Below are 11559 nucleotides of genomic sequence, written 5' to 3' on the forward strand. Positions count from 1 at the left end.
ATATATATATATATATATATATATATATATATATATATATATATATATATATATATATATATATATATATATATATATTATATATATATATATATATATATATATATATATATATATATATATATATAATATATATATATATATATATATATATATATATATATATTATATATATATATATATATATATATATATATTATATATATATATATATATATATATATATATATATATATATATATATATATATGTATATCGGGTATTTCATACATTTTGATCATGTGCAGAATTTATGTCGGTGAAAAAATTAGAAGTTTATTGAATCAAGAGAGAATTTTACTAAAAATGTTGGTTTTCATTTATTAATGAGTTGAATTTGCAAATATTGCGCTAAAACTTTGCTATTCCCTGAGACGGATTGTAAGGAATTTAATTAACGAATGTGCTACAAACTTTGATTTTTTGAGAGTTGAGCAAAAGTTGTGTACAAAGATTGCGCTGGACTTTCAATTTCCAATGTTGTTACTCTGTACAAAAATTGTGCTGAAATTTGTTGAGTTTACATAAGAAATGTGCTTATTAAGCTGATTTCAACAATTGTTAAATTTATAAAATTTGCGCAAAAAATATGCTGATTTCCTACAAAAAAATGTGTCGGCAAGAACTGAAATAGAAATTACCATTCACATTCGAAACATAGAACAATTAATTGTTCCGACCCCCCTTGTGGGGGAAGGAACTATACACTCAAATGGGTTTTTTTTGTTCAGACAATTTTGGTCGATCGATATATACATAGTAGAGAAATGTGAGTGGTATCATTAAAAAGATAGTCCAGCGTAGAATTCAAAACTAAAAAGATTTTTTCGAATTTCGTTTTTTTTAAGGAGTTATTGAGGATTGAAGTTTTGTGTGAACACGGGATATTTGGCATGATTGTTCATTTTCAGTGTAATTTTTCTTCAAATTAAGACATTTTTAAAACTAAAATATTAATTCAAAATAACATTTTAGGACACAAAATAAAACAATTTTGATTTCCTAATAGACAGAAGGCGCCAAAAAGAATAGTTCTAGTCTCATAGGAAAGTTTACTATCGAAAAAAATTGAATTCTATTTCAGACCTCTTCTTTAGAAATCTGTTCATATTTTCTTTGTTTTCTTGGGTCACCTAGCAACTAGTCACTTTTCATATCTAGGTTCCGTTAATGAAAAATCTGATATACGGTGAAATAAAGCCCAATGAACAAAAAATTCGTTCTCAAGTAATTGCTCGTGTTTTTTTGGCCTCAACTCTGAGTTTTCGTAAATTAAAATGAAATTTTGATTTTCTTTTTGAGGTTTTACTAAATTTTTGGAGTCCTATGCCATTTTCTCGTTGATTAAAAGTGCAAAATATTTCGTAATAAGCATTAAGTTAACCTATATAGAGCTTTCAGTGGACCGCTAAGGGCTGTTAAGCCTTTAAAAACTATTTTTCGAGAAATTTTTTAACATTAACCGGTAATAAACATTTTTCGTGAATTGTAAGTCAGTCTCAGTAGACAGGCCCCCCTTCCTTTCTACTGTAACAAAAATTAGTCTGGTTAGCGGTTTTATCTTCTAACTATTTGTTTTATGACTTCAATGCGACAAGTTTTTGAAAAAATTAAAAACATTTTTGGATATTTTCTTACTATTGGTTCCTCTTGAACCCTTATCACTTGATCCTGATAGTGATATCCCCATTGATTTAGAGGAGACGTTTTCTGGTTTATGGATAAGGTTTTCAGAGAAAAACTTCTGGTTTAAATGGCTCCGACACTTTCTTTTTGCACTTTTCTACTGAATTTTTGGTTTTTGCCTATATTTATTGTTGTTTCCGTAGTCATGAGACTTATTGTGACTTCCTATTGATTACCTATGCATGACAAATATTTCTGCCTTCAAATTGAAGCATACGCTCCGCTCCAATTGAGCGGGTTGATTGACTTTTGCTAAAAGCTATAGAATTTAATGGCTGTTAAGACTTCAAAAATAATTTTTCGGAAAACTTTTTGAAAATTAAACAATCTGAAACTTATTTTCGTGAACTGCAAATTGAACTCAATAATGATTGGACTCGAGTTTGAATATTTTTTTAGTTCTTGGATATTTTTATTCGTAATTTTCTTTCGGTTTGGAATCTTACCACATTATCCTAATAATGATTGTTGCATTTGATTATAAATGACGTTCAACTGATCATATAAAAAGTTTATAGGGAAAAACTTATGGTTAAAATGGCTTCGACATTTTCTTCTCGCACTTTTCTACTGAATTTCAGGATTTTTTCTGTGTTTCTTTTTGTCTTCATTATCTATGACTGATTGTAATGTCTTGTTGATGACTTATGAATATCAAACATTTTTGTTGTCTCTTCGGATCAGAATTTAGCGCATTTATTAGCTTCCGTTCAAAACTATTGAATTTAATGGCGTTGATACTACGGGTTTTCTCAAACAATTCGTGCTTTTAATGTATTTGTTCATATTTAATCTTTTGGAGTCAATTTGTTGACAAAAAAATCCCATGGCTGTTATAAAATTATTTGAAAAAAGAGAAGATCCTTCCGAAAACATCATTTTTTTAATGGCATCGACAATTTTCTCGCCAATTTTTTTGCTGTTTTTTGCTTTTTTCATTTAGTTCCCATTAGCCTTGTATATGAGGATTGAATGATTGATGTCACCCGAAGCAGTCAGTTAAATGCGAAGAGCCTTGAAGTTTATTATATTATGCATCTTTAAGGTTTTAAAGTATTTTTCAATTTTTTCAGTTTTTGTTTGTTCTTTTCGTCAACTTGTAATTTATTCTCATCATTGAGAGCTCCCATTTCTTGTTTTTTAAAAACTAACATGTCTACTGATATTATGACGCAACTGATGTTTTATTTTGTGGCTGATATGCATTTTCATAAAAAGTTACGTGAGTGGTGTGTTTTTGTTTCTTTCTGTCTTCCTTTAGCACAATCGCGTAATAACAGATCTCAACGATATTCAAATGTGGTCCAAGTGAACTTATTTATTCATTCAGTATAAGGTTTGCTGAATTAGTATATACAAAAAAATTGAAATAAAAAAACATAACTTTCAGATAATAGCTAATAATTTTTTAATGGCTTCACTAATTTGTGTTTTCGCAATATTTGTAATTTTTTGTCCGTAGTTTTTTGAGTTTATTTGCCTTTTTAGTCCGTTACTGTGGCTTAGTATAACCAGAGACAGGTGCTTTTGGTTTCATTATAATTTTTGGTAATTTTATCAAGAATTTTTTTGTTAAAAGCTAATTTTTTTGATTACTTTTGAAATTATTGTGTTTAAAAAAAGTTAATTAATATTTGAGTTTCGCCCCATTATTTCTTCTTTTTATCGACTTGTTACCTATTGTCGATAGTGTTACCTGGTCCCATGTGATGTGTAGTTAGGTAAAACAAATTTGTGCAGTTGGGATTTTGTCTGATTGTAATTTGACGTTAGGTGCCTTTAAATTAAGATAATGAGTTTTTGCGTGAAATTTTGTTTTTGCTGCTTTTTGTTGTTGTTTTTTTTTCTCGCAGACTTTTTAATGGCAGATCTTGTGGTAATGAGGCATGGCATTATTTAATTCAATTATCGTCTTGGTTGTGTAACGATTTTGTAAAGCTCAAACATCTATTTTTTATTATCTCTTTGTCAAAAATGAAAGTCAAAAGACAGTGAAGTCAAAAATGTAGATGAGCGCGGGTCGGAACATCATGTGCGAACGCACTTTAACGAGCCTCCTTGTTTCACAATATCATCAAAATCTCACTTAATTGCCACAATTTTAGAGCAAATCTTACAAAAACATGTACCTATACCCCCTCACACCTCGACTCTGATACATTATCGTCGAGGAATTTAAAAGAAGAATTTAAATGTTTTATTGGATTAAGAAACGACGATTACGACAATTTGGTATTCCAAAACAAAAAGTTTCCCAGTCAGTTTTACAAGATAGAAGCAAGCAAAAACGAAATATTCATTTAGCCTCATCGTAAAAACTTTTTTTCTTCTGTTTTAACCCAAGCAAAAACAATTGAGAAATATAGAAAATCCTTGTTGCATCTTTGCAAATCAAAAAAGAGGAAAACTACTTGTTTTTAATATGATTTCCCGCATTTTAATGATTGTTGATTCTACACTATGAAATACGTTTTAATAATGCGCAAACGAATTGAACTACAATAAAAAACGGATTCCACTCTGAATTTTATGACTATTCAGTATTCATCAAAATAAAAAAAGACTCATCATAAAAAAAATCAGTTTCTTACCCTGAATAACAGAAAAATTTAGATTCTGACTTAAGTAGAGAACCTGGATAAAAAACACGTATCTGCAGTTAGTGAAATGAAAGCAAAGATATAATAAAGCCTGTAACACTGGCTATATATGGTAAGCCGCCAAAATTAGCTAAACTATACCAGTTGATCAGTATTTAGATTGTTCTGTGAATTGTTGATAGTTACAAAATTTGTAAAAAAAATGTACAACATAATAAAAAATTACGCATTTCTGTCAGGTGTGCTTGAGACAATAATACAAAAAAAATCAAGTTTTTAGAAGAAAAAAAGACAAATTGATAAACTTCGAAGATTTTTCATCACACTTTTTTCTTTAAAAAACCGCAAAAAAGTCCACAAAGTGCGTTTTTCTTGTACTGTTTTTAACTTCCAGAATCTAGTTACTAAACAAGAGCAAATTGTGTTTTTATATATGTACCCGTTAATGTATTTTTTAGTAAGATACTAATCATCAAATGCTTTAAAAAATTAATCCTGAAAAAAATTTCAATGTTTAGCCTTTTTCATAAAAATTTGCCCGAAATAATATGTTTTAGTTCACTTTGATTAAATTTGCCGGAAGTACACACCCAAACAATTAACAAAATCTTTGTACAACTCATCTAGATCTATATCAGTTGAACTTATTGAGTTCTCTTAGTGGACGAACAGCAACAGCAGCGCTGGTTTTGGTCCAATCTTGGACTGTTACAGTCCAAAACAAATCCTACTGTAATCAGTGGGTCGTTTTCTTAGAAAAATATTTCGATTTTTTTATGTTACTTAAAGAGCAGAACACTTCAAATCAAAGCTCACTGTTGATAGGTTCAACTGGCCTCCTAAACAGTTTCCAATTAATTCATCTACTTCCTTTACTCGAAAAATATAGTCATTTTGACTTTTAAAATGTTTGATTTTTTTAAAAAAAATGGTTTATTGAACTTTGCCACTATTTTTCTCTTAAATTGGTCGCCTTGTAGCTTGGTGTCAGCAAAAAAAGAATGCTTCCTCTCTGTCGGTGTTCTACTCAATTGCAATTTTATCGCTTTTGTTGTCGTACGCGATGAGTTATGTCTTTCTGGCTTTGATAATACAAGATTGCACATTTTTTGTTTTAATGCATTTGCTCATTTTCCACTTTTCTTGCTCTTTTGTTTCACATTTTCACGTTTTTGACAGTTCACATATTACCTTATTGGCGTTTAAAAATGGCATAAATCAACATAAAAATGATTATAAATCAACATGATTATGGTATTAAAGGCTGCGCGTAGAATTTGAATGAATTTTTTACATTTTTTCATAACAGTCGTTTTTACTTTGTCTTTCAACTGATACGAAATCTTCTGGATAATGATAGCTCTCATTAAATTTTTATGGAGAAACAAATTAGCCTATATTGTGATCTGAGTAGTTAGCTGATGGCTTTCCTGACATTTCAAAAATTAAAAGTATACTTTTTAACTTTGCATTTTCGTTCAATTTTTTGTCAATCTGTTACATATTCTCGTTAATTACAGGTCACATTATGACATTTTTGTTGTCAAGGAAAAACACAACTGTACAAAATCTAATCTTTTTTAAAGAATTCGTTATGAGTTTAGTCTTCGACACGGTTTTTTTTTGCAAAAAAAAATAAATTAAGTTTTATTTTTTGTCTATATTTGACCTTCTTGTTGTAGACCTATGACAATTTCTGAATAATTACTGGCTTCAAGCGCTTCTTTTGGGCAAATAAACTAACACGTTCAATTAAAAGTACACTTTTTAACTTTGCATTTTTGTTCTATTTTTTTGTCAACCTGTTACATATTCTCGTTAATTACAGGTCACATTATAACATGATTGTTGTCAAGGAAAAACACAACTGTACAAAATCTAATCTTTTTTAAAGAATTCGTTATGAGTTTAGTCTTCGACACGGTTTTTTTGCAAAAAAAATAAATTAAGTTTTATTTTTTGTCTATATTTGACCTTCTTGTTGTAGACCTATGACAATTTCCGAATAATTACTGGTTTCAAGCGCTTCTTTTGGGCAAATAAACTAACACGTTCAATTTTTTTTATTTCATGACTGTGAAAAAAAAAGTTTTCTAAAAATACAAAATTATTGCTTAGTTTTGCTATTTTTTCTCATATTTTGTCTACTTGTTAACAAATCTCATTAATGAGAGGTCCTATAATAAACTACTGACTCCCAATTAAGACTCAATTGAAGATTTTTTGAGGGGAAAGATATGGCTTTACGTCTTCGACAGCGTTTTCTTGCGAATTTTAGTTCAATTTTAGTTTCTTGCCTCTATTTGTTGTTGTTTATGTAAGCGCACCAAAAATTAAAAAATGACAAGTTTTAACGCCCACTTCTTTAGGCGTATGCGATCATAAACATGTTGAACGTTTTAAATTGCTATCTGATGGTTTTCATTACATTGAAATTAAATTAAATTAAAAACTTTCGCCTAATTTTTTGTTTTTTTTGTTCTTCTTTGTCTAGTTTTCACGGAGCTTTATTGTCCAGTAGTTCCATATCTTTTCTAGTGAAATAAACAATATTTTGATTAGCTTTAAATTCATCTGACGGTATTTTGACCTTATCGGTAAGTTTTTTAATTAAAAAAAATGGACATAAAATTTTGGAGGTAATTTATGTTTGTTGTTATTGATGTTTGGTTTTGTTGTTCGTCTTGATTTGCTTTCCAAATAATTGCTCATCCTACCAATTCAGTCCGGCGTTTTTAACTCCACTGAGTTGTTTGAGTTGGAGGCGACCTCTTTGCTCATACACATGTTTTTTTGAAAAAAACTTGAATTTTGGGGGTTTTCTACCTCATTTGTTAGACATTTATGCCAAAAATGTGAATGAGCGGGGTCAGAACTTTATGTGCGAACGCACATTAACGAGCCTCCTTGTTATAAGTTCTAGTTTTGTAGTTATTTGTTTCTTTTTCATTGAAAATTGCTTTTCTGGTATTGACATAGGATGTATAAACTTAAAATTCATTTGAGTTCAAATTTGCAAAAAAATCGTATTGCTCGAGTGCCGTCAGAGCATTAAACCAGAATAACAACCTTGAATTTTTCAAAGGAACGACACATGTATGTGATTTTGAAATTTGTCGTTGAGTTACCATAAACATGTGGCAATGAAAAACAGCCGCTTTTTTCAACTAGTTTAATTGCAATTTTTTTGCTATTATTATTTCCGCTTAATTGCCAATTCGTCGTTAAAATTCGCAATATAGAAAATGAAAATCATCTCTATAACATTTTTTATAAAAATTTTTGATCATTTAGGTCTTTTTTGTTTTTGTACCCTATAAATTTAGAGCACCCTATGTTCGCCACCGAATCGTTCTAATCATAGTCAGTAAGGTCCCGAAAATATAATTTGGAGAATCAAAGGTTATCAAAAAGTGTCCTTACGACGTTACGTTGTCCACGACAATTGCATTTCGGAATCCTGTCAAGTCCCGCAGTGTTAACACATCTTGGTCAAGATAGAACCCGCCATATTTATACAAAATGGCGGCGCGCATCAAGTCACTCAATTGAAGAAGAAATAGAGGGTGTCGCCATTGCAATCGAGCCGTGATTCCCTTCAGTGGAGTCCCATCAAACAGTTCCTCGATTCCAGTGGTGTAAAAACTCAGTTTGTGGGGGTAGAATTCTTTGACTAAAGAGCAAAGCGCTGGGTGGTTTATAGTCAGAACTGAAGATCGGAAGAAAACTTTAACTGGCATTTTTCCTATTCGAATTGCAGCTTCGTAAGCACATATCGTTCGACCTCTGGGTCTGGGTTCCACGTACGTTTCAATGAAGAAAATTTGCTGGTTTTTGTCAACATTTTCTTCAGGAAAGCTAGGTAAATTGATAGTTTTACCACATATATCATCCCCAATGTTCTGAATAAAATTTTTTGTTTTATTATCAGTTGTGGCATAATTAAGGGGTTTCACTTCGTTCTTAAAGGAGAAATGATGGAAAAGAGTTAAAAATATGGCCAAAGTTGTCAGCAATACTGAAAACCTGTAAATAGTTTGTACAATTTTAACAGCCATGAAAGTATCTTACAATTATGTAGTAAATAGAAATTATTATTTAAACTCGACTCGGTGAAGAACTTTGAAAATGTCTGATGCTCATAGCCTAATATAAAGCAAAGTTATGAAAGTTTCAACTGCCAGTTTAAATATATAAAGAAGTTTCTATCTATTTAATTATGAATTTACAAGTAGATTTAATTGTTCAGCATGCTTGAACTTGAAAAAAACTAAATCCAATACGACCTATACTCTAACTCTCATATAATTGGGACGATAGATTTTAGTTTTCAACTTAGATTTTTATTCTCATATTTTTTAAAATTTTGATCTGAGCCTATAGATCTTTTTTCTCAACCTTGGCTTTAAGACAGTCTTCTGTGTCTTTCAATTGATAACTGAAGGATTTTTCGAAAACAAAGATTGCCGAAAAATCTTATGAAAATCAATATGGGGTACTGTATACATTGCTTAATGATAGCTAGCTGTGTTGTCGTAGAAATCTAAGAGCAAAAATAATTAATAAAAACAGAATAATATTTGAATTCATATTTGTTTGATTTTTTTTCAAGCAAAAATTTATGCGACTAACTAATTTTCAGGGGAAACGGAGAGATTGCGATTAGAAAGCAACTTTGTAAAAACAATTCGAGAAAATTAGGGGAAAGACCAGAAAAATTGGGACTGAATTCTGATGAAATATTCTGTTACACAGTTATGTCTTCGAAAATGGGGAATGCAAACCATGCAGAAAAGTAAAATTACTACAGTAAACAGACAATGGCACATATAGAAATACTTTTTGTTCCGACCCCACTTAGGGGGGGGGGAACTATAAGCTCAAATAGGTTCTTTTTTCTGATCAGTCAATTTTATTCTATCTATATATTCATCGTAGAGAGTTGTGAATGCAATCATTTCAAAGCTCTACAAGCGCAGAACTTAAAATTGAAAAGATTTCCTTGATTTTCCTCTTTTTCGAAGACTTATAGAAGTTAGTTCTTCTTTTTCATGACAATTCTTTTTCATGACAAAATAAAGCACAACTTGGTGTTCCGCGAAGAGGACTAGCGATTGAAAGGTCATTTTGGTCCTATCGGGAAGTTCACAATCTAAAAGGTTCGATTTCTCCTAAAGAGCATTTTTTTTAAATTTCTTTTCACAATTTTTGGTTTTTCTCGTGTAGTTTGGAGACAACTACTTTTTCATAAGAAATTTCTATTTAAAGAACCCATTTACGATCAGAAGGGGCCCAATGAACAGTTATTTAGTTGTCAGGGAATCATCAAACTTTTGTGTTTTGCCTGATATTTAGGATTTTTGTTGTCCTATGTCTTAGCCCAGCTAACTGAATAGGCAATTGGCTTCTTATTGAGTGAACCTACCTAATGCTGTGAATGCATACCTAATGGTTGTTAAAATTTTGAAAATATTTTTTTTGAAAAAAATTAATTGAATAATAAATGTTTTCAAGCTCAATTGTCTGATTTATCCCTTTTCTTGAATCAAGTACTAGTTTGCTTAGCAGTTTCAACTTCTATTTTTTGATTTTATAGTTGCAGTTTGGTGATGCTGCGAGCTTTCAAAAAATTTTGTGTTTTTGGATATTTGTTCATAATTGTGTTTATTTATTGTGTTGGGTTTTTTTATTGATTGTTGCCACCTTATAATAATTTTGGAGGCTCATATTGACGTTGAAAAGAGTCTTAGTGAACATAAAGAAAGCAATCAGAGTATAGCCTATGGTTTTAATGGATTCAGCACTGGATTTTTGGTTTTTTCCTGTCTTTGTTTTGATTTTTTTGTTTATCAAAAATAACTTTTAATTGTTAATGACTTCATTGGCTTCCACTCATTGCCTTCCAGATATAAGTCAACTTGTTTATTGCTTTCTGTTGAAAGCTACTGGTTATGATGGTTCTGATACTACCGTTTGTCTTTAAAAAACTTAGTGAATTTTTTTATATTGTTTCATGTTTTTCTAATTTTCCGTAATTTCTTTTTGACAAAACCAAAAATCCCATTATTATTGAAAAGAAAACTGTCTTGTCATATCCACAACTGTTCATGAATGCTTTATTTCTTGTTGACTTCCACACATGTTTTTCCCTGTAATTGTTATAATTATTATGTAGTTTTAAGATTTTTTGATTAATGATAGGTCTCAGTTGCTTACCCTTATTAGAGCTGAGGAACCTGTTCGATGTTCTTTATTGACAGCTAACGGTTTTGATGAATTTGACTTTATTTGGTTTCATAAATTTCGGTTTTTTTAAACTTTTTTTTATTTCTCTTTTTGTCAACATGAAGCTTAATCTAATCTATGAGAGTTTCTATCCATTTTCTTGTGATTTAAATTTTAACATTTTTTATGTTGAAAATACAGCCCATGTTTCACATCTTGGACACTAAGCATTTTCTCAAAATTTTTTTGAAACGTAGCTTCCTGTTTTTTGTTGTACTTAAAAATATCCGCTTCAATAGCAATTCCCATCAGTTTTCCTAAAAAAAATACAAGTGAAAAGAGGCCACATATACAAATTACATTCACATATCAACTGAATAAGAAATAATAACTGAAATAATATTGTATGTTTTTTAGATAATAGCTGATGGCGTCAATGATTTCAATAGAATAATTTCTGCTTTGGTAATTTTTTTGCTAATTTTTCTGAAGTTTAGTATCCTTAGTTAATATTTAGTCCTGTCCGATGAATTAATCTCTCCATAGACATATCCCTTGAGGACTCATAAGTCAAATTTTTGCGAATTGTCCGGTAAAAGCTAGTGGCTTTTGTTTCTTTTCAAATTGTTTGGTTTAAAAGGATTTGATGTATTTTTCAACTTCGCTCCTCTTTTTCTTCGCTTTGTCGACGACTGTTTATCTAGTCCCATTATGGACAGGTCTGCTTTAAAGCTTTGCAGCTGAGGACAAGCTAATTTGTTTAGTTTAGATGTCATCTGATTGTTTTTCTATTTGGTTGTGATGTGCTTTTAAAATAGGATATAGAGTTTTTGTCTTTAGTATTCTCTTTCTTTTTGTTCATCTTGTTGTTTCATTTGACTCATAATCCTGCTGCTGCATGGCATTATATAATTCTTTTATCAATTTGTGTTTGCGACAATTTTTTTACACAAACATCTATTTGTATATCTCTTCACTTGTTTGACAATTAAGTCAAAACTTTGGATGA

At 30.3% G+C, this 11559-nt stretch overlaps 1 protein-coding gene across 1 annotated transcript in view; it reads right to left on the minus strand.

Moving 5' to 3' along the window:
• LOC142336458 (sodium-dependent serotonin transporter-like) overlaps nucleotides 1–11559 on the minus strand; it is a 526993-nt gene that overhangs the window by 276593 nt on the left and 238841 nt on the right. The window lies entirely within an intron of this gene.

Source organism: Convolutriloba macropyga, chromosome 3 (assembly GCF_964194025.1).
Source record: "Convolutriloba macropyga chromosome 3, txConMacr16.3, whole genome shotgun sequence".
Taxonomy (NCBI): Eukaryota; Metazoa; Xenacoelomorpha; order Acoela; family Convolutidae; genus Convolutriloba; species Convolutriloba macropyga.